The 24982-nt window shown below is 35.6% G+C and overlaps 1 long non-coding RNA gene across 1 annotated transcript in view; it reads left to right on the top strand.

The window, feature by feature from the left end:
• LOC121074127 overlaps nucleotides 1–24982 on the top strand; it is a 159566-nt gene that overhangs the window by 78385 nt on the left and 56199 nt on the right. Inside the window, exon 3 of the long non-coding RNA XR_005822145.1 lies at nucleotides 6348–6489. This is a non-coding gene — a long non-coding RNA (uncharacterized LOC121074127). The remainder of the gene's footprint in view (nucleotides 1–6347; nucleotides 6490–24982) is intronic.

The following is a 24982-nucleotide window of genomic DNA, read 5'->3' as shown; positions in this document are numbered from 1 at the left end:
GAGAATTTATATTTTTTTCAATTTCATGTAGTTTAACTTCAACAAAATCTGCAAATTATTTTTCTCCTTGATAAAGGAACCAGCTAAAACTATAGTTGTATTTTGACTTTTTAAATGCAGTTGTGATCAATTGTAGAGAATTTACCTATGTTATTTATTTAAGTTCTTTACTGTTTTATTATTATTATTATTATTATTATTATTATTTAATATGAAGTAAGGCAGTGTTTGCTTTTTACAAAGTACTCCCAGCTGATCTAACATTCTAACATGCTGGAGCCTGTGCTGCACTAGATATTAGTTTGAACCATTATGGCTCAAGATCTGCCTCTCAGAAGGTATTGTGAAAGAATATATAAATTACTGCATCTATATGCTTAATATCTTTATATACTTTATATGTAAATTCTTATAATGGAATTGAAATCAGTGGTGACTGCCTCTCATCAGAAGCCAGAAAATTATGAGACTCCATGTTAGGCAACCTGAATTCAAAACAAGAGTAAGAAACCGATTCAAGAACATCCCCCTTTTGGGGGAAAGCAAAGAATTGTTTGCCAGTTAGCAAGGGCAGAAGCTTGTTACAGTTGGTTACTTAGGCGCACGCACAGTAGCAGTCAAGGTATCTCCATGACAATATTGACCATGTCTGTTCATCTTGATTTCTGCTTGATTTACATGCTTTGCATTGAGAGTGCTCTGTCAAGCCAACACTGACTGAAGCGTTTAAATGGATGACTTGGTGCGTATATAAGAAGTTCATTCGTGTCAAAGATATTGATCTATTTATTTTTTTTTTTTTTTGGATCAGGGAACTGTTTATTCATATCGTCTGACACATCTACCAAAGTTAATAAATGCAGGAACTTCAGTGCTGCAGTAGCACTCAGAAGATGGTTGTCGTTTCTCAGCAGCAGGCTGTATCAAATAAAATCACGAGACATTCTTTCAAATTAACCTAATAATATCAGCATAGACTTGGCATACATATTCCCTTCCATTCAAAGGGAAAAGAATGATGTAAGGCTTTATTCATTCTGCGGAAACGAAGTAATGGGAAATGGATGCTTATGGTTACTATGGCAGTTGCAGCTTCTCTGCTCCCATAGTTTTAAAACCAAACTCCAAGCAAAGTAGGAGCTGGAGAACAAAATTCAGAAGCAAGAAATAGCGTCCTTTATTTTGAAAGAATGGGACCTTCTTTTATAGTATGGCTGTTCATGGGTTACAAGCTGAAAACCCAGCATAATTGGAATCACAGGCTGATGCTGTGATCCCGTACATTGTGGTCAATATTGGCAGCTCAGTCGGCTCAGTTGCTTCTCAGGTGAAAACAATATTGTCCTGGGTCCTGTTGAAGACCAGCAGACTTGCTGATGAATTAGTATTGTTATCAAATCCCTTTTTCAATGGAGTTTGTCATCAACAGATATTGTGGCTTTTGGAATATTTATAGGGAAGCAAGCAAGAAAAATTTTACTGCTTGAGCCTAGATCAATGTATTTTAATTCATACAAATTAAAAATGAATTAAACCATGAATTTAAAAAGTTGTGCTGCTTGAGCCAAGATCAATTCATTTTAATTCGTATGAATTGAGAATGAATTAAAATGATTTGCCTAGAGGCAATAATGATCATATTTTAAGTGATGGCTCTGAAAAGTATTAATGTTCCAAATAGAAGCATGGCTGAAGAACTTTGTTAGCAATACAGACATGAGAATATGCATGCGTGAGCTGACAGATTATGATGGAGCATTGTTCATGGGAGTTAATGGAGTCAAATGTTTGTTGTTGTGCCAGAAACCTTAAACCCAGAGAAGTGCTTGTGTGCTATGGTAAATTTCTTGTCATTCCTTTCACTCATTCTTGAGCTTCTGTGAGTGTTATCCCTTGATGATGCATTAAATTGCAGGAGGAAAATGGCTTTAAAATGAATGAGATTTAGAAATAGGATTTGGTAAAAATACGGGATCATTTTTCTCAGCAGTCTGTCATCAGTCTGCATATTTTTTAGACAGGGTGCAAGTGCAAGGAGTAAACTTTTTCTAATCTTTATTCTATTCTTATTTGAACCTTCATAAAAGAGACTGAGGGATAGAAGGAAATTTGCCCAGTGATTACATGAAACAAATCAACGCTTTCAAAGTAGATGCAAGGTGCCTGTTTGCTGCAGGGTGTCAAGCAGCAAACCTTGCTTGGTTTGTATATGAAAAAGAAAAGTATGCTTTGGGAGAAAACAGTTTAGCAGATGTCCAGAAGCTTGTAAAGCTTTTTGACATGATCTGACCCAAAAGAAAATGAAGTACTTCAGTGTTCAAGTTATTATATAGCTAAGAAAGTACTTTGATTTTAAGTGTATGCCCAAATTGTGCTTTTATCATTTGAGACCTTGCTGCTCTAAACAATATTATTCTCTGAAGCAGTGTTTCCAGGAAGAGAAAGGGGAAGGTTGAGTATGCTCGTTCCCTGTGCTGCCCTGTGTTTTCTTCCAGGAGGAGAAGTTCTGAGAATACCAACATCAAATGAGCAGAAGCTTCCCTAGCTGGGAGACAGGAAAAGTAGAGTGAATAGTTTTGTTGGCCTGCTGTGAATAAATCCCTCTCTTCTATTTGCCTGTGTCTTGCTGTTTTTATAAACAAATAACAAGAACAAAACCAAAAGATCCCAACTAAACAACAAACCAAACTACCTACCATGTAACTATGCTGAAATCTAAGCTAAAGGGAATTTAAGCCTTTTAAAATGCCTGAATAGCTGTGTAAGCATGGGATGGAAGTCTTCTGCAGAGAGAGCTGGTAGTGGGCTGATGCATGTTGCTGCTGCTCACTGTGTGATGGGAACTGTGACTCTGAAGACTGCACTTTGCTAGGATACAAACACACACTGCCCCATCTCCTGCATCTAGGCTGTTAGTCAGCTGATTTTAGACTGGTTATTAGAGTTTTCACATTTTATTGGACTCTGTAACCATATTAAATATATACAAATATTATTTCCAGAATCAATGCAAGTGTTCTGACTTGAGTATATTTGGCACTTCAGTTCTTGTCGTTCAACCTTTCTCATTTGACTTTATAATGAAACTAAAAGTGTTGAAACGACCTCTTCCTACAGTGCAGCTGACATAGAAAACTTAGACTCTGTTAAAGTGATCAGTAAAGTAACTGCAACTCTGCACTGATATGCCTGAATGACTTCTCTCTGGTTTCTTAATCTCTCAATCTCTCCTTTTTCTCTAATTTCTCTTCTACCAACTGACAAAGTAGCAGAGAAACATAAGTGTGTTCTCAAGCTAAGCAGATTTATTTGCCACCCACAAATCCCCAGCTGCTGGAATTTGATCTGTTTCTGTGATATAAGCACAGCAGTGGTGTTTTTATACGCTGTAGTAGAGATCCAGGGAGGAAATCACAAGACTATAGACAACTTTCCTGTATTTAGAAGTGCTAGCTTTTTAGGAAGTTCTGAGGCTTGGCATTTTTTTATTTTTATTTGTTATTTTTTAATCAAAATAAACAATAAATGATAGATAAGATTTACACAAAATACACAAAAAATGCATAGTGAGGAGCTACAGGTATATCTGGCTTGAAAGTAACTCTGTAAATTTTCTGTATTTTTCAGCTCTTCAGAGAAAAGCGTGTAATTCTCTGTTGGTAACAATAGGGAACATTGAAATTAGCCGAAGTTTTAGTGTTATGAAAGTAAATAATCATGTGTCTGTGGTTTAAGACAATTTCTTTTTTCATGCATTGCTGTTTTTTTTTCTGTTGAGTAAACAATTAATTGACTCTGTCCACGCTCACATTTTGATTCTTCCAGTTATTTGCTGGTATATTCACATAATATTCACCAGATAGCTTAGTCATTGAAGTGCTTCTGGTTAAAAAAACCTTGAGAAAATGCATGTTTCTGAATGAAGCACAGTTTCCTTGCATGTGTCTGTCATCACCCATTTATACCTCTAAGCAGACAGCATTTTCCAAGGGAGGGTGAAGGCTTTAAAAAAACAAACAAACAAAAAAGTTAAAGTCAGAAGTATAGATCTACATTTTGGTTGATTTCTAATACTTGATATTTGGGGATGACTGTTTATTATTGTTTCCTGGCGTTCATGACGTATCATGAATGTTTTTAATGTGAATGCAGTGCGTTTGGCAAGGATTTTTTCTTCAGTATATGCAGTGATCTATATTGTTTCTTTGATTGATTAAAAATAAATAAAAAAGGGTTGGGGAATGCACATGGGCTTCTTTGAAGGCTTTTTCCATTTCATAAAATGTTGTTTACAGTCTACACTGCTATTCTCTTATATTTAGCTGATAACACGAATGATCTGAAAGCAGCTTTTAGTTCTGTGTTTCACATTTGTTCCTTGTGTGAAGTGCCAAAGGAGAAGATAAGGGCAGGAGGTGAAAAGCCAGAGATTGTTCTGGGATGGCTCAGATATGGAATGGCAATTGCCTGGAGTGTAAAGTAAACATTAAATAAATGAAAAGGATAATCTTAGCTGTCACTGGGAAGGAGGAGCTTTCCAGGGGAGTATTAAATGACTTGGAGTGAATCCGTTTGTGGTGGTAGTTCTCTCATCTAATCCAAATATCTCTGTTCTCCAAAACAGTAGGTTTTTATAGCCAAAGTTTTACCTTTTCTATACCAATGCAAATTTTAAAATACCTTTAAGACTAAAATTCTTTAATTGCCAAGTGACAGAAGGACAACTTCTAGCATTTTGTAATATTGATGTTAACTTTAAAAATCCTTGTTTCTATAACAAAAAGAGAGATTCCCATAGATGACTTTATTTAACCACATGTTTTTTTTAAAAACATGCAATGCAAGGTACTTGGATAATAAAATTTGCACATATTTTACACGCCTCCCCCCTTTTCAACTACTTTTTCCTTTCATTTTTTCATTAATTTTGGCACACTAGAAGCTAAATAATATTCCAAGTACATTTCTATTAGTGATCTATTTTGTCATTCATTTTGATATTTCATTTTGTCTTTAGCTTCAATTTATATGTTGCTGGTTTCTATTGGCACAGTTCTTTGAGAGGTATTTGTAGTAATGTGAAACTTGTTTTCTGCAGTCACTCAAAGTTAATGTTGATAATGGGAATAGGATTCCTCAAATGAGCTAGAGTTGCAGAATTGAGGGTTTCTAGTCCCGAATCAAGATGAAGCATTTATATTTCTCATGTTTTTATACATACAAATAAGACTTAGACTAACAAACATCAAAGTAGAAGTGTTAGAATATTTCTGCCTATTCTGCATGTGGAAATGTTGTGGTTTAACCATTCAACATCATTTAAACATTTCCTCTTTCATCAACTTCAGCAGAAATTGTTAGGATTTGAATGTTATAGGTGGGGAGCTTGTGGGTGACTAACTGAGAGTACATAGACACACAACTGTAAATGCAGCATTCTTCAATCCTTGGTAAACTGATGCTCACCCAACATCCAGAAAACTAGTCCTATAGCTTTGTATGGTAGAGATTTTTAAAAAGCCTCATTTTATGAGTTGAAATAGGGAAGCTATTGTTATCAGGCAGTTCTGAAAAATGCTACATACATTCTTAAACACTATTTAATTTCATATTGCTGTCAAGTCTGTTCTTAAGTGTCATAATTTAATGCACGGAAAATAATTGTTTGTGACAGACACTCTGCTTGTTTTTCTTTGAGTTTTTCATTTTGACTGCTTGAGTGATGGTTCTTATTTTTTTTAAATGTAAAAACTTAGTGACTGTATATACGTTTAAAAAAGTGACATCAGAAATATATTTTTTTTCTAACAGCACTACACACAAAATAGATCACTAATACAAATGTACTCGGAATATTCTTTATTCTTCTAATGTGCCAAATAATATAAAATCTTTCTGGAAGATCTGATTGCTTATCTCTATGGAGGCTGGAGAACTACTTGATCTAGTTATCAGCTGATTTATTATTTAATACTGATCTTACTGCTTGCAACAAGAAACTGAGCTGAAAAAAAAAGTGATTTTGAATAGAAGTAGAATGAGAACATGAGAAATGTGGTGCTCTGTTCTCTTATTTTGTTACTGCTTATACATCTTACCTACAACCTGGAAATAACTGTAATGTGCATCAGTTAGAAAGATGAAATTTTAATCCAATGCAACCACTCATTTAGGCAATCCCCCCTTTACCTGTGCTTAAGGGGGTATAAACTGTTCATGCTGATTTATCCATGACTAAAAACAACAAAACAAGTGATCAATGCACACACACAAACACAGGAAAACCAGAAGGAACAAGCAGATTTTTTTTTCTCCCTGTATTTATTAACTGCGTTTATTTCTTATAGGTATGAAGAAATGCAGCTTTGGTAGATGCTCTCCACAAAAAACAGCTATTCATACAAAATATGCACTGGAAACAACGTGAACCAGCTGTGAATATTAATGACAACGATGGCTTCCCAGGGTACTCCTGACCAAAGCCTACATGTGAGTCAAATTTATTTTTTTTCTAAAACTTCAAGTGCATCATTTACAACCTACACCTGATAAGAGATGGAAAAGGAAAAAGTGAGATCTCTGTGAAGTCACAGATTTTCTTGCAGAAGCTTAGGTGTCATGATGGGGAGTAGGAGGACTGCAAAATTTGGTCAGGTTTCCTGAAAGTTAATTGCTGGGAAGTCCAGGTTTCCATGATCCATAGCCTCAGGATAGCCATCACCCACACTATATTTGAGGTTTGCACTGTGAAGTTGATGTAATAATTGACACTGGGAAAGCTTATATAAGTAGCCTTTAGACAGGAGCTTTGAGATTTTGGGTACTTGCAGCCTTTGATCTGAGAAGAAATGGGTTTGGAAGTTAGAGTTGAACTGGCACCTTCAGCATGGATATTTCTGTTGTTAATATCTTTTACTCCAAGTAGAATGTAATTTATTTTTTTTCTTTTTTCTTATTTATTTTCAAGAGCTCTACTCAAAATCCTGCTGCAAAATGAGGATAGCACAGTTTCAGCACCGATGACTCTAATGGAGTAATAAGGGAAAATAAATTGGTGAAACTGCAAAAGTTAGAGCGTTAAAGTGAAGAAAAATAGCTGGGGGGTGGGGGGAGGAAGGAAATCATTCTTTCCTGAAGAGTTATCTCTGATTCATTGTAGATAACCCCTTTCCTTTGACAGTTTGTAAAGGATCTTCATGCCCCATAGGAAGTATTGTATCTTAAAAGCTTTTCTGAGCTCGTTCGAAGAATGCTGATATGCTGTCAGTATGGAAGTGCATATGTTGTTTCTTTACAGTGAAACAGGTAAAAGGGAAGCCTTTATCAAGGGCTTCCAGAAGAAGCATGCAGGACCAAGAAAGCTCATTCTCAGTAATACATACACGTAGGAAGATTGTGTACTCCTTAGTGATGTCACTGAAGGAAGCAGTGATGGCTTGTTTTTAATTTTCTGGCACTCATATGGAAAAAGCTCATTAAAAATTCCAAAGCTACAGACAGTGTAAAAAGCTTCAAACTTTAGCACCAGGCAATTAATCTATCAGCTGTTCATTTATATGCATGGTACACTTACGAGCTGCACCTTTCAGTTGTTTAGGCTGTCAACGTGTATTCTATGATGAAAAAATGAGGAATCCTATAAAAGGTCTTTTATTGAGTTTATAGGTCCTGGCAATAAATAACTTTATTGGACTGATATAGGCAATTATGATCAGCATAGGTTATCTTGGCAGTTTGCATTCCTTGGCAAAGGCTCTGATTATACAATTCTTTCTGTCCATTGTATCATTGGAATATTGAACTACAAATTGGCTTGCGTTCAAAACCCATCTTATTCATGACCCTGCTACTCTGGGTTTGTACCTTCTGCTTAGATCTCTTCTAGATCTCTGGCAGGCCCACACATCTGAAGTAGAAATCTCATAAATCTTTTAGGTGCTCACTGTTGGTGAGAGACCATTATGGAAGCTGACAGAGCTATCCGACTTTCACGGCTGTGAAATGCTTGGTTTCTCTTTAACAATCTGTTTCTATTTATATATACATATACATATACATATATATATATATATATATATACATATGTATATATATATTTTTTTTCTATTTTTATATATTTATATATATTCTATTTATATATATATATATTCTATATATAAGTCTATTTAATAACAAATGTGAAAGGTAAAAGTAGAGAAACTGATTATTTGTTTACCGAGAACATCTAAATTGGGAGAATTGAAAAGAGCTTACAGCTTTGCTATTAACCATCTGCTTTAACCATTGAAAATACACATTATGAATTATAGCACGAGTTTTGTTTTATAAGTGCCTTTACCCAGTTTTGAGGAGGGGAAAAAAAGGTGTAGTGAAAAGTATAGTGGCTTTTTATGTGGGTAAAAGAAATGGCCTAAATCTACCCTTTGACAAGCCAGCAGAACTGTCAGTCTGAATGCTGCACGTTGAGCATATACGTGATCTGTACCTTGTTTCAATGTAATTTGTGCTAAATAGCTGAGAAAGGAGACAGATTATGCTATGTACAGCTGTGATCTGAAATTATAAATTTGTTATCTTACCATTACTTAAATAATTTACTTACTCCAAAAATTTGTCTCACAGTTGGCTCCTTACTTAAGAAATAAGATACTATTCGATATAATCAAGATAAAAGACTCCAACTTTCCAGCTGACTTCCTAGTACAAATTCAATTGGACTGAGTTCTGGGCTCACTAATACTTAAACCAAATCTAGTACTTGAGCAGCAAGCTGTCTACTGTTTGTTTATACTGTTTGCACACTCAGCTTGAACGTAACGTGATTGCAGTCCTCCTATTTGCATCTCTATTTCGTTCTAAAACGTGTTGACTAGGTTGTGTCCTGTTCTGTGGTGAGAGATCTCTGAGACACTACAAATGTAAATAGACAACTCTTTTTGTATAATTTTTGAGTCTGCTGTGTATTAGTGATCCTGCATTTCAGCTCATGAGATCTCAGCATCTAGACTGCATAAGCAAGTCAATTTAACTGTTTGTTTATGGAAATTATGTAGATGGAAATAAGTGTAAATGTTTGTATAGATGAACAATACAGTATCCTGGGGTACCCTGTGAATCCTATTTGTTTTATCCTTAAAAGAATTATAAACTGAATGTCAGTAAACACAACATTTTTTAATAGGTATTTCATTAGTTTAGGAAAGCTGGTAAATTAAGCTATCCTTTTTTTATCCTTTGGAGAAGTAGTGAATATTTCACGAGCATAAAGACCAACAGAGTGCTGATGCTTGTGCCAAAATATTTGTCTGAGCCAAGCGTAGCTCAAGTTCATAATGAGGATTTTCCAAACTGCCCAACATGTACCTTTTCATATCCATTTCATGTTTTTCTAGCTTGACTTCATTCTTGTCTGTCTTTAAAATCAGCAATATTGGAAAAGTAAATCTGGTGCTTAAGAAGATAGTTAAATATATGCTCATGTATAGACTCTTTGAAAACAGAACCCCCCAGGTACAAGGCCCTATGGTTAACTATGAAGGTGCTGTTGAAGCCTAGTATATTTGTCCTTGTTACCTCTACAGGAAAAAAAAAAAAAAAAAAAGGGAAAAAAAAGATTAGTGTATCTGCTGGCACTCTAGTTAAATATCTTCCAGTGCTCCTCAATTCCAACTCCTGTTCATACCCCCACCCCCCAATCCCTTTTTTAAAGGAGCAACCTAACAAAGTTATTTAAGTTCTTTTCTCAGAAGTTTTGTTTTGTTTTGTTTTGTTTTGTTTTAGTGTTAGATTCTCCTGTACACACATGTAAAGCACAAGGCATAGGCACAATCTGAGCCATGAAATCCTGGCGTCTCTGAAGTCAGTGGGAGTTTTGCCATTGCACAATGAGATCTGGATTTCAACCAAAGCATTTAAATGGATTTAAGTCATGCATAGACCCTTTGCAGTTTCTCTGTACAAAGCTAAAATTCTCCCAGAGGACAGATTAGTGAACTAATATGAATCCTGATATATAGTGATTTCCAGCAGGTGATACTGGCACCCTGAAGAACAGAATTCTGAATAGTTATTTTAATTAATTTTTTAGAGAACTGCTTTACATATAGAGAAACCATAGAAAATTCCCCTTAAAAGAGGGTGGTCAATTAGAAATGTATGTACGTATAAATTGGAAGAAACATTTTCTATTAAAAATAATACTTTTAGTAATTTTTGAGGGTATCAACCTTGCCATAACTATCATGCTCTCTGCATGAGAGCTAACATCGAATTTATTGCAATGCTGCTATGTAACTACTATACTTTCTCTCAGCTGAACTTTAAAATTACTTTAATGTGATTTGTATTTAGGGTAAGGTAATTTCACCTTATTTTTCTGTTTTAATATATATATTTTTTTTTCAATGGGAATTTGAGAAGACACCATTAAGTGAACTTTTTTTTTTTATATCATCCTGCAATGAGTCTTAATGGTGCCATGAACGATAGTGAGGATTTTCATCTCTGATCTGTTTTGGAGACAAATGTTTAAAGAGCATTTTCAGGTACATCTAGGAAGTGCAATATATGCATGTAATAATCATTATTAGGCTAGTTAACATACTGTGTAAGTTGATGAATTATGTTGTTGTGGACATCTTAGAATGATTTGGCTCCAAACTTGGGCTTGAGCTACTCAATATGAAGCTCAAGTTAAGATCTTATCATTACCCATTTATGGAAGAACTACTTAGCATGAAGCATGACCTTGCTTTTTTTTCTTTGTATCCACTGTTACTTCCAAATAAGTACTAACAGTTCTTTAATGTTAGAATTGAACTAGAATATCAGTTTGTGGTTTATTACTGACTGCCATAATTCTTTGAGAATATAAATGCTAGTTCTAGATCATCTTACTACTGAGGCTGGATCTTTGCTGAAGGAATGACATTATTTGAAGGAGAAGTTAATTCTCTTATTATTGAGGATTCTGCTGCAAATCTTGGACTTCCCAAAATGTGCTTCTGTGCGAAAATAAAGTCATGTCATTTCACTCTTGCTAACCTAAGTAAACTCTGGCTAAATTATGAAATTTAGTGTTTACCAATCTGTCATTTTTCCTGATTTGTGGCTTCATTCACCAGGTGAGTGAATTAGGGCTCCCCTTAATTGCTTTTTACTTCTAAATTTATGATGGAAATTTTGTTTTCTGACTACTTCTGCTTACAGTATGACAGAAATTCAATTAATATCGTACTCAGCTTTAAATGGGGAGTTCTTGCTGTAAATCATCTGTGTGAAACCAAGACGTCTTAAACTTTCCTTCACTAAACTGAATCCCCCAGGCTTCCTGCCATGCATCTGTAATCCCCTTTGGTCTGACACAGCTTGCAATATTGGTCATCAAAGCTGGAAGTACTGCTGTTACTCTGGGAAAAAGTGCTACATCCTATATTAGGGACAACCCTAAATAAAAAATCTGTGCAACATTCAAAGAAAATGGTGGGGGGGGCTTCATGAACTGCAGCATGAAAAAAATAGGACACTTGCCTAGCTGGTAATACAGGTGTAAGCTATCTGTAAATATTGCTTAAAATCAGCATTAGTAGAACTCTCAAAAAAGCATTTCAGTGATTCTTCCAAACATCTATAATTTCTGCTATAAGAACGTCACATGAAAAATTTCTAGGACCTTCTTTTCAAATGCAGTACTATATAACCTGCTTTCTTTGCACAGATCCATCCGTGAGGCTTACTTGAAGGTAGCTGTAAACCCAAACTGCTTTCCTGTTTCCATTTTGGTATACTAGTACAAGCAGGAAGTTGATCTGGAAAGATGAAACATGCACCACCTCAGCAGATAATTATATGGCTTCCTTCTGACTGATGTGAACTTGCTCCCACTACAAGTCTCATTCACTCCTCTACTTCCCCTACAACTTCTTAAGAGCAGAATATTGTTGATGTGAGGTCCTGTTTACCTTTTTAGAGCCATATCCTTCTCATCTTTCAGGATTCAGCTATTTGAAGTTTTTTTATTTTTGGATCACCATTCTAAATCAGTTACCGTGGGCTCCTAAGACCATAGGGTTCTAGTTGCTTTTTCTACAGCACAATAGACATTGGAGCAGGTGAAAATGGGAGGAAGAAAAATTAACAGCTTATTATACATTGTGCTTTTAATCAATTACTTAAAAACCAAGCTACTGATGTGAATAATCTATATTTAGACATGAGATTAGACTTCAAAAGTCAACAGAATAAAGTTTTGCTCTTTCTGTATTAACAAGTGATTATTCTTTTTCCAGCACTTCCAAAGAAGCAAAGTTTTAGTAAAAATCCACTTAACTGAAAAGGATGAGAAATAACGTAGTTTCTGAATCTTAACACTGCAGTTCAAAACCATATCCTCTTTCATGTAGTACTGGAACAGTTTTTAGCTTCTGAAGAATTTATGAAGAAGTTTCTATATCCCATTCAATCCCAACTCAGTACAACTGAAAAATGTATAAAGAAATCAAGAATATATTTGAGAAAGAGTTTCTGGATGCACCATAGTTGGGGAGGGGGGAGGGAGGAGGGTTGTTTGGCACAAAAACTACATTTTATGTAGCTAGATGCTGTATCACGCATTAACTTTAAACCTTGATGGATATTTAGAAGAACTTTAGAATTGTTAAAAATAAAAAAAAAATAAAATTTCAGTTGATTGATAACAAACCTCACAAAACAGAGATTTAATCTGGCAGACATGAATATTTATTTTCTGAACATGTGTTGTGGTTTAGCCCGGCTGGCAGTCAAACACCACACAGCTGTTCGCTCACCCTCCCCCCTCCCTCTCCGGGATGGGGGAGAGAGACGGGAAAGTGAAGTCTGTGAGTTGAGATAAAGACAGTTTATTAAGACAGGGAAAAGAATAACAATAATAATAATAATAATAATAATAATAGTATTAATAGTAATAATGTGTACGAAATAAGTGATGCACAATGCAATTGCTCACCACCCGTTGACCGATGCCCAGCCTATCCCCGAGCAGCCGGCCCCCCGCCCTCCACCCTGGCTAGCCACCCCTATATATTGTTCAGCATGACGTCAGATGGTACGGAATACCCCTTTGGCCAGTTTGGGTCAGCTGTCCTGGGTCTGTCCCCTCCCAGCTCCTGCTGCATCCCTAGCCTGCTCGCTAGCAGGACAGAGCGAGAAGCTGAAAAGTCCTTGGCTTGGTGTAAGCACTGCTCTACAACAATTAAAACATCAGCATATTATCAGCGCTCTTCTCATTCTAATCCAAAACATAGCACCCTGCCAGCTACTAGGAGGAAAATTAACTCTGTCCTAACTGAAACCAGGACAACATGTCAAAACTTTCTCAATCTTCTTGATTTCTGAAATAATTCACTAAGTATTTCCTGTTATTGATTTCTATTTTTGATTTGAAGGATGACTGAAAATAATTTGAAGAGCTTTTGATTAACCTATTGTTATAGCCTATTTGTACTATGCATTATGTATGAATAGGCTGTCTTGCTCCTCAGTAGCTCTTCTTCAGATATGAAAAATGCCATTGAAATAAAATTGGATTAAATTTCATTATTAAGTAATGTTTAATGTAATCATCAAAAAAATCCATGTGGTATGGTTGACATGTGGTAATTATTATTTTTTGCCTCTAACTCATATTTCTTACATCTATTTTAAAATAGTCTATAATAAAGATTTGCAAATCAACAATACAAAAGGAACATGTTGTTTTGAAAGGCTTGGTACAGATTCCTAAAACTAAGATTTTCATTTATAGTAATTCAGCATAGCTCTAATGACAGTAACAAATTTTCTGCTCCTGCTAAAGATTTAACCCATATTCTTGAGGCTATGATATCTTTCAGATGCAAGTGTGCTTTTCCTACTGGAATCAATAATATATTACAGCACACTTGAAAGCAGAATTTGTCATGGAAATATTCAGGTTAGGACTAGGCTTTTTGGTGTTATTTAATCTGCTTTAGTAAAAATGAAAAAAATACCACGCCCCTGGCACAGCATGGGGGTGAGCTGGTAGGATCCCTTGCAGCAAGAGGTGCATCAGCAGCAGCCATGGGGAAAACCAAGTCCAGAGTGCTAAAACTAGTCCCAGAGTAATTGCTGTGACTCTGACTTCTGTGAGTGTTATCCTGTTGTGAGTTTCAGAATGGTCACTGCAGGAATTACAGAAAGGTTTTTTCCTATTGTTTACAGAGAAGGTCAGTTATACAAGCTATTCATTTATCATCATAAGACCTGAGACAAAGTCTAGCCAGTTCCATGGCAAGGGAAGCCAAAAATGAAGTGGGCATCTCACTTCAATTGTGCATTTCTGGGGTTTATGTAGGCTTTTCTGTGGACCAAAACCAGTATGGTCCAAAGTGCCAGAACCAGTCCTGGCTCTTCCAGGTGAGTGTTAAATACAGGGTGCCAGGACATTCCAGCTTATTCAGATGGGTGTGAAGTATCTACATACCTGTTGGTCATTCTATTCTTTTTAGTAGTTGCAGACTGAATTCTGTGTTGTCTTAGTTTTGTATGCAATTTTATACAGCTATACCAAGAGGATATCATAAAATACATCCCCTAAATCAAACAGTCTCAGGATGTATTCAGGTACATGGCAAACAGAGCGAAATCACAAATACAGCTTCATTTTACAAAATCCTATTTCCTAAATGTGGGAAGAGGTTAGACCCTTCTTTTTGAATGCTGTCACAGGGTGCTGTCACCTGAAAGCATGGCTCAGAACAATGAGACCTTGACTTGCATCTGCCTAGCTCTTACCTGAGCTGAGAAAATGAGCAAAACACAGATATTTGCTACAGAATAGGCTTACCTGAAAGCTCTGGCCTACATCTGTCTCGATGCGATGTTTTAAATACATGTGGGAAAGAAGCACAGATAAACAACTTTGTGTTCTTTGTAACACATTTGGGGCAGGAAGTCAAAATGTGGCAGTAACCCACAGACTGATACTCAGTCATCAGCAGGAAAATCAAAGAGATTGGTCTGTGGCTGATAAGGCCTTGGGCCTGTGTCAGCCACCTAAGCAAGGACACCCACACCTGGGCACCCGGCTCTGCAGACGTCTGAGCCAGTGGTGGAGGCATGGTGCACAGGCTGGGCCACCAGGCAGGACCCAGACATGCAGGGTGGTGAGGAGTGCCCAGGTCCTGTTACCCTGGGTCAATGGTATGCTGGTTTGAACTGGATTGGAGGAGCAGGAGCCTCTCTTGCTGTACCAGTAATGTGTGTGAGAAATCTTAGACTGGAAATCACTATCTACTCCCATACCTGTTTTAGCTAATAAACAATGACAGGGATAAGTAATATCATCAGTACAGTGCTAACTGTTACACTAAAGTTTGTGATTCAACTCTGTGGAGTTGCTTGTTGTGTACATTTAAGTATATGCACTTTCAATATGAACATGCTGTTCATACTTTTTCTCTGAAAAGATGCTTTGAGCAAGACATTGGGGCAGATGACCTTCAAAAGCAAATTGTTCTGTGCATTTTTTCTTCAATAGATTTTCAATCAGACCTATTATGTACGTGCATATCTTTTTGCAAACAGTAGACCTCTTGGAAAGCATTTGCTTTGGGAAGACCTCTGAGAGAAAAGGATGTTAACTGAAATGACTATGAAATGGATTTAGAAATGGATCAATTTTTGCTCTGTTTTTTTTGACATGCTTTTTAGTGAATCTGGCGTGAGGATTGTGTTTGCTTCTAGTAACTGTAAAGGGCCCTAGCTAAGCTGTGTTGGAGTCACTTGGGAGACTCCTTTTGACTTCGAAGTCTCAAACTCCTGGGGGGGAAAAAAAAAAAAAAAAAAAACAGTATGCTACTTGGTCTTCAGTTTTATACTCATTAACCAAGAGTGAATCTCTCCCAAAGCAGTTTATGAAAGATAATGAAACAACTTAATTTGTCATCAAGATGCTTCAATTCGTGTTCTCGCTTGTGTTCATGCTCAATAGAATTGCATCATTATTTATCTCTAATTTTAATTCTTAAGCTAAATTGTTTACCAGAAGGAATTTTTAATGTATCTCTCTTCAACAACATTCTATTAAGTGCAGAGTAAACACTGAAAATAAATCAAAAGCAAATTGGGACACTTGCTGACTTATTGAACTTGTAGTTTCTTCATATACTTTGTTATGCGAGGCAAAGAGTCTCAGTTATTTGCAGCTAGTTGTATGTCATTGAAACACTTTAACCTCCTGTAAAACTCAGTGTGGGGAGGTGCTGTACGTGCAGCACTCATACATGGTAGAACTGAGGCTTGACTTATTCACAAGGGTTGTACATAAATAAACGCTCTTGAAGCAACAGACCAGAGATGGCTCAGCTAACCAGGCTGAGAGAGGGTAAAATGAATTTTGTGATGACACTGGATTCTGAAAGAGGTATGGAAAGTCTCCCTGACCCCTAGGGGCAGGTCCTCTTGTGTTCCTCTGCTCATCCTCTAGGCAAGTGCCTGCTTTGTACAAGTCTAAATCCAGCCATATCTGTGCCTGCATCTTAGCACTACTTTATCTTCATTGCCTTATTGCAGTTTTGTGCATGCTAAATTACTTGCACTGTACATTTGACTAGGTAGAGCTGTAGCAGGCAAGGAGAATGTAGGCTGCTTTCTCAATCTATTGCTGCTGTGTGATTATGTATATCAGATACTAAACTTATGCCAAAATGTGGGGAGCTGCCCTGCTGAGAAAAACTTTTAGATATGCTACAGCAACTGTACAGCTTTTCTACACTGATAAGTGGTATGCTACAAGGAAAAAGGGTTTGTGGTACCTTGTTGCAGCATGTAAATACTGGTTTAAATTTAATTAAATTTAAATCAATTATTAAATTGATTATTTTAAATTAATTTAATTTAAATTAATTATATTTTTATTATTAATTAAAAATTAAATATAAAAATTTTTAAAAGTTTAATTTAATTAAGTTTAAAAGACCTGATTATAGAGGAATGTATCTAATAGTATGATCACACATTTAAAATGTTAGATAATTAAATATTAGTGGCTGCAGAGTTCAGAATGTAAAATCCTCGCTTTCTTACATATTAAAAACAAAACCTTTCTAGTTCCCTTAAAAGAAAGGAATAAATGGGTTAATCTGAAAACTCTGAATGTGGGAGTCAGAGTAGGGTGCCTTACACATCTACAATAGATTTATTATTTGTAAAAATGGGTTTCATAAATATAGCAGTAGAGGAATCAGTGCATTGGGATTATATATATTAAATGCCAATTGCAAGGTAAAATGCAGAGTGCTGAAATGCCAAGGACTGCAGAGCAAATAGTGACTGTGTTGCATTTTTGTACATGACTGCCTGAGGGATTTCCATTGCTCCAGAATGGGATATGTTCAGGGAGAGGAGTTGAGAGAGGTAAGGTCTAGAACTTCCTGGGTCTGATGGACTATTTCTGAAGGTTTGTATTGCCTTTTACATAATTGACAGGTAAGACAGTGAGAGCTATAATACGATATAATATTGATGACTCATTTCCATTGAGTAATCTTTCTAGAAAGATAGTGGCAGTGAATAAATGTAAATAAATGATAAATAATGTTTTCTAGTAGTAAACATAATATGCATGGAATAACTATCTTACTTTCATTAGTCACTTAATATACTGTCTTATAGCTCAGTGTTATCCCCAAGGAAAAATAAACAGATTTACCTATTTCAGATTACTGTTTAAACATACCAGTGATCCATGGGTACACAAACATGCATTAATGAAAATAAACACTTAGCTGTTACTCTCTTAAATGTTATGCAAAAATAAAGGCAGATTAAATAAAAAAAAAAATAACAGAAATAAATATGAACAATGGTCTGCAAGCCACAAATCTCATCTTGCATTAATTTAAAACTATATTCAGGCTGCTTGCACTATCTTCCTCATCTTCTCTCTCACTATTCATCCACCACTAGATGCTAAATATTTGAAGGAAAAAAAAAGCAAACTACCATAAAATTGAAATTGTTTCAAGGCTAGAGAAAATGGAAATGTTGAAACCATAACTCTATTCTGTGTGCACCATTGTTTATTTGAGTGCTAGACCAAAAGACAGCAAATTTCAGAAGGTTTTTAAACCACCATAAGCATAGTGTAATTTAGACCATGAGCTTAGCATGAGCTTGCTCTGGATAGGCAAATCAAGTGAAGATTTTGATGAGCTGTAGATATTCACCCTTTTGGAACTGAAAAATCATTATAGTCAATGAAAGCAGTGCAGAGAGGAGATCCTAATGGATGTTTAATTTTAAGCAGAACTTGAACAAGATGAAAGGAATGGTTTCTTATAATGAGTATGAAGCAGGGAGTTGATTCTACGTTTATTCCTTTACTTTGAGTATCAAGTACAGTATTTATGGGAAAATCTTGGTCAAAATTCATTGTTCTAATCCTCTCTTAGAAACTGAGCAGAATTTGTGCACTGTTCAGTTTTGCAAGTGGTTATTTTAGAGAGGTCGTTGCCCAAGAAATCAGAGGTGCAATGCTGTTGATTTCTGAAAATAATATTAAGTAGAGATGAATGAAAGCTGCGCAATATAATCTTACAGGGAAGGAAACTTTAGTAAATGGACTAGAAGGATAAGTGATTTAATCCCAGCAGCAGGTTAATCAGAATATGGTCAAAGAACACTTCTTCATGAAACTGGCACTTTCCAAAAAACATGGTCACATTTTTATCTATTTCAAAGGAGAAAACTTCATTTTTAAGTATTTGTTACAAAATTAAAAAGAATTCAAGGTCTGTATGAAAGAAAATACTGATAGAAGGGGCAAATCTTGCAGATGTGGAGATAACTGTTCTATCGTATCCAACTAAAAAATAAACTATTTAGGGTATGTTCCAGGAAACCTCGAGGGGCTGAGTTCTCCCCAGGGTAGAGGCATTAAGAATTCTGTGGGTGATAGAACTTCCTAACAATTTGCAGAGACTTCTGTGCCTAGCCCTGAAAACCCTTTTTTCTAGCTAGAACTTTCCACCAAATTTGTGGAAACCTTTTGCAAAGGACTATTCAGGAGGCTTCATGGGAGATTGTGAACAAAGGCTGAATAAACAACTATTTTAATGTATTTTTAAACTCTGTGGTTTCTGAGGTTCATCTGTAAACAAATCATTAAAATGTTGTTTGCTCTTTCCGTCAGTAAGAACTTCCTAATTTAAATCTGCAACCTTTATATTTTAATCATTAGCTCTTAAAGATACTCATGTCTCATATTTTGTCATGCATTTTCCACTTCGCATTTAGTTACTTACAGCAGAAATCGACCATCACGGCTGTTTTGCACATACATTTATCAATCTTCAATTTTTGAGGTTTTAACTTGAATTGTGAAATAAAGGAAAAAATTCAAGATTATTGTTCACCAAGTTTTTGAGTTATGCTTAATTTTTTTTTTCTCTGAATATTACCTTAATACTTATTTCCTGTATGTTAAATGAAACAATTTATTTTACTCTTTGATACTTGGGGTCACAGTCCTGAAGATCAGCATAATACTAATATAAGTGCAAGCACATAGGCAGTGGAAAACATGTAGTTACACGCATGTACAGAGAGACTGTGTGCACCTTTGCAGACAATATGCATACCAATATATCTTCCACACAATGTGGACTTTGTTAAAAGAATGTGAAATTCCACAAAGAATAGTTCCTGTTAAGTAATTACGTCCATTAGCAAGAAGAACACTTGGCTATATCTTAATTGTCATCCCTTTTCTTAAAGAGGCAAAATGATCATCTCATAATTACCTGACTTGCATTGTCTTATTACTTGACCAATTTAACAACATACAGGGCAAATATGCCACAAAGCCAAGCCTCTCAATGTTAATTCGTCAGTAGATCAGGAAGAGTACATTTGGAGGCTGAAAGTGTTTGTGTCTCAGAAGGGAAGCACCATCTTACAGAAGTAGGATATTTCTTATTTAGGAAACAATTCTTTTATCTTTATTTTACAGAAAGAAACAATGACTTTTCACTGACTTTGTATAGGCACTTACATTACCTCCAGTGCATTAAACTCTCAAATAATAACCTCTAAGACAATATCAATTTTAATATGTCACTGCAACTTCTGATAATGATTAGATATTTTCTCATGGTAGTGATAGGCACAGCAAAAAGTGTAAATAGTCCAGCCAGAGAGAAAATGTATACATGTTAGTACACTTACGTGCATATTTTTATTTTTTTGGCTATGATCATCATTATCTTTAAAATACCTAAATGAAGTACCAAATTAGAGAGTATAGTGCCTAGAGAGTTTGTCATTCAGAGGAAAAACATATTTCTAGGTAGTGGTCCAGGCCACCTAATACCTAAGCAGGTCACCTTTATTTCAAGTGTTGTCTGCATTGTATTTCTTGAATATTGTATTATTACACATATTTTTCAGCAACTGATTTTCACATAGAAAAACTAATTCATTTCACAAATAGAAATGTCTGTCTATAAATAATCTGGTCAAAATCATTGGATTTGAAATCAAGCAAATATTGAAGTTTTAAATGGTGGCTAAACTGAGCTCTTATCCTAAAGTGCAGAAGGACAAAAGCTCCCCGATCTTGATTTTCAGATTGTTAAAGTGGGGCATCATGATCTTTCTGACTGCTCCAGTTTTAAGCAACCTGCCCTAAAATGAGTGAATGCTATACTCATTTGCCTGGGATTTGAGTGAGATTGTTATTCATGCCATGATATATACATATTCCGTGTCCTGATTCCATTCTGTATCCGTATGTATATTGTCCGTTGCCAAGAACAGACCTTAACCTTGGCTTCTGCGAGAAAGGCATTCCTGTATTTTAGGCTGCAAAGCACAAATTTATATGAGAATCACGGCAGTTCCAGGAACCCTCCTCTCATCTACACTTTAATGTGCCAGATCAGGCCTCGATTTGTTACGATATTTAAAGAGGCGATTAACAGTAAACAGATGTTTGAGTCACTTGTTAAACAGAGAATGTCAATGAGCAGTAGATGACATTCTTTATTTTGTAGAATCCAAAAGTACTTTTGTAAAGTAGGGATTTAGCCATAATTTTTTTTTAACCTTCAAATTCCTTTTGTCTCTGGAACTATCACTGTAATAGTGTGTCTATTTGCAGAGACTACTCAGAGCCTATAAAGTTCTCGGTTTTATCTTGATGCTTATTAGATGAAATCAGAAAAAAACTTAGGAGTAAGGTCAAGAGCTGAAGTTTTGTACCTGGTAAACACCCTGGCTGTTTAGCTGCAGTCATACTCTTCCATGTTCTCTTTCCCTCACTGCTTTTTGCCAGAGGAGTGTAGGACAATTTATCTCAACGTAGTTTATAGGTCATTAAATAGGGGACGAAATCATGGACTTAAACTTTCTGAACCTTTCTGTTTCATGGATAACTTCTGAAACAACTGGTCTTTCATATAAAAGATACAGCCTTCCTAATTCAGTAGAAGTAAAAGACGTAAGTTTCCTGAAAATTAAGAAACTATTGGTAAGGCTTTCCTGCTATTCACTTTTGGGTATACCTTGCAGTGTACCAACAAAAGTGATTCTCATTATTGATACTTTACAATAGTGGAGAGCATGCATAATTAAACACCACAGCCTTGTATGAACTGCCATAGACTTCTCAAACAAGGACGAATGCTCCTACTGGGCATCGCTCCTAGTTTAATATCAGCAAAATATATCAGTGAGTGTAGTAGCAGTATTGTGTATCTCAACAGTTTACCAGCCGATCTAGATTTCAATGCCAAGAATATGAATTAATTATATTTAGGGTCAGGGGGGATCACTACAAGAAATTTTAGTGAGCGCAGACTCTGACATTTAAAAAAGCAAAGGAATAAAATAAGTTAGTTTAGGTAAGCTACCAAGAAAACTGTCAAAGGGGGTATCTATTAGGTATTGTGGTGAATTGAAAAATTAGAGGCTACCTGTATTGGTTTGAGCATGATTAGGTCAGCAGTAAATTTATCCTTTTAATATAAAACTGATATTTTGAAGTGAACATGTAAGTTTGCATCATTAAAGCAGCAAGGATGTAGACATCTACTTGTCTTTACAAATGCGTTTGAGATTTCCAAGATTAAGGAAGCATCAACAAACATTATTTTGTGAGACTATGACTTACTCTTACAGTTATGCTATAAAATGATGATAATTAAGACAATGTGTGCCATAGCAGGCATACTGCTGACCACCCAAAGATCATGCAACAGGTGCCAACTTAAATGAACTGCCATTTGTATACTTCTGAGAAAGAACATTTAGGGAATCTTCTTTTTTTAATTATTTTTCTTTTTCTTTTTTTTTTTTTTCCTGTGGAAATATACCGTATGCCTTCTTCAAATGACAATAAATCTAGAATGCACACTGTTGGTAGTGTCACCAAAACCACTGCTGTACTATTTAATTACTAATTCCAAAGTTACAAAAGGAGTGGCATTTTTCAAAGTTGTTCACAACAGTATTTTTTTCAGAATTGTATGAGATCAGCTGTTCAGAGAGCGATAAAAGTGCCATGAGTTTTAATGGAAGCTACATTGTGGCTGTAATTAAAAATTAAATTTCTATTATTAGACACTGGCCTGTGCATGTGCGAATATGTATTTAATGTATTTAGATTTATTTCTTATGCATATTTTGAAGTTTTTCCTCATGTCTCATGAAATCCTAGAACAAAGATGAGTGAGCGTAATGAGATTTCAGTGTTGCGCAGAATCCAGACATTCCCTAATGTGATGGCAGCTGGTACAGAAAGACAGAGCTGATTCCTTTTAATCTTGATAAAATTGGTCTTTTAATTAGGTAGTACCAGACTGTTTTCAGTCATTTGGAGGATTATTTAATTGTATTTCATTTCTAGAAATCACAGTATTGAATAGATCTTTTTACACATATAAACACACACATAGAGGAGACTGATATTTTGGGTTTTGCTTGCTTTTTTTTTGAGCAAATCAACAAAGAAGCATCTTTAAACAAGTCACAATACATTAACAGATCGATACTATATTGAGCAATGATGTATGCTCTCTGTAGTTCAATATTCTTATGTTTTTGGATCAGACCTTTTAGGGAAGGGCTGTCTTTGTGCTAAAGAAAATAAACTGATTTACAGTATGGAACAAATGTCATCTGACAGCATATCAAGTTGTGAAATGGAGCAGAAGCAAATATATACAATGAAGAATGACTTTGTTTTCATAGAAAGAAGTTGCAATGAATACAAGCTGTGCCAAACCAAACATCCCCAGTCTCTAATAGCAACCTGATAAGGAGCTATAAAACTGCGTGTTGTGAAACTGAAAACTCAGGCTCAGGAAATCTTATTTACCATGGTAAATAAATGAAGAGTTCTGTTCTTATTACCATATCTGCTTGACTGCCTTGAGAAACAGCAAAGACATGATTATCTCTTACTACCTATAAGGAAACCCTTTTGAGGGCATTGCTTTAGATGCAAGTATAGCATTGTAATCTGGGGAAATATGCTAGTGTATGATCAGAATAATTGTAGTTTTATTTGCTTTTCAGTTTATTAGTTTAGTAGTTTTATTACTCCCTGGCTGCCTATTTCATGCTATTGGAAGTGATTTCGATAAGTAATTATATTAGCAGAATTGAACATTTTATTCACAGACAGCTTTCCAGCTGAAAGGTAACAGGGAATTATTTAATGTTTTACAGTAACTTTTTTTTTTTTTTTTTTGTACCTTACTTTATTATCCATGTACTATGGTAACATTTTTCCATTCTGGAAGGATATGTGCACAGTAGCTGCACAGATTTTTGTCCCAAGGTTATAGATGAGGGCTATTGTCTGTTATAGTCCTGTTAGTTTCCCAGAGCACCCTCTTATCAGACACAAGGACTTAGAATAATTCTGTGCTTCTGAGCCTTTGGTCTCCTTATTGCAACCCTATAATAAAGCATTTTGTTTGTACTCTGACAAAACGTAGCTGCTCATCTGAAGACTGATAAAAATCACAGTGGATTGCCTCCCTGTTAAATACATTCAGTGCAAGTTTTTTTGTTCTGTTATATAAGATCTTTAATCTGTAGAATTGCTTCTAGATATCTACAATTTCACTTTCTCTTTAAATCAAAAGCAGTCATTTTCTAATTCTTTTAATTGCACTACTTTGACCCGTAGTTGACTAACAGTGAATTGTTTATAATTCTGGCAGTTTTCAATGTGTGCTCATATTTTAAAGACTTTACTGTCATCTCACACTTAAACTGCATATCTTAACAAGAAACACCTGGTCTCAAACTCCAATTCACACAGCAAATTCTTATGACAAGTTGATAGCAAGCCATCAGGCCAGGGCTGGGCCCTCATACAGTTACTAAAAGGTATGGTTAACATGAAGCCTGTGGCTTCCTGCTAGTGATGTAATGTTGTTTTTCCTGGGCTGGTAGCTAGAGGATTTAGTTTGAGCTTATGTTCAGGTTTAAAACAAAATAAGTCTGAATTATGTACTTCTAAAGTTAGGGGTGCAAGAGGCTCCAGCAGAAGGAAATGTTGGTGCTCTAAACATAAATTCTCAGAGAAACATCATGTCAGAAAGGGGTAGTCTCAGTTTAAATGTAAAAACAGGTAAGTGAAAGAGACTGTGCAGGTAACTTATTTCTATAGATGATGCTGGTTAGCCTGTTAAAGGAGCAATATGTCTAGTTTAGGTGCACTTTAGGAAAGGTACAGAAGAAATTCAGAAAGTCCAAAAAAAAAATCCTCTGGAATTATGTTGTGGCTAGTTAGAGTGCCTTATGTGAGATATACCTTTTGGACAGACTCTACTTTTTTCTTTTTCTTACAAGTAGAGTAAGAGGTAGGAAAAATACAAAATGTGAAAGAAAATGACACAGCTGTCAGTACTTAAAGTAAAACAAAAAGTCATATAAAGCTTCTGTGTATTTATTTTCAATAGCAGTAATG

The sequence above is a fragment of the Cygnus olor genome, chromosome 8 (genome assembly GCF_009769625.2).
Source record: "Cygnus olor isolate bCygOlo1 chromosome 8, bCygOlo1.pri.v2, whole genome shotgun sequence".
NCBI lineage: Eukaryota > Metazoa > Chordata > Aves > Anseriformes > Anatidae > Cygnus > Cygnus olor.
This window is presented reverse-complemented; position numbering and strand designations above follow the sequence as displayed.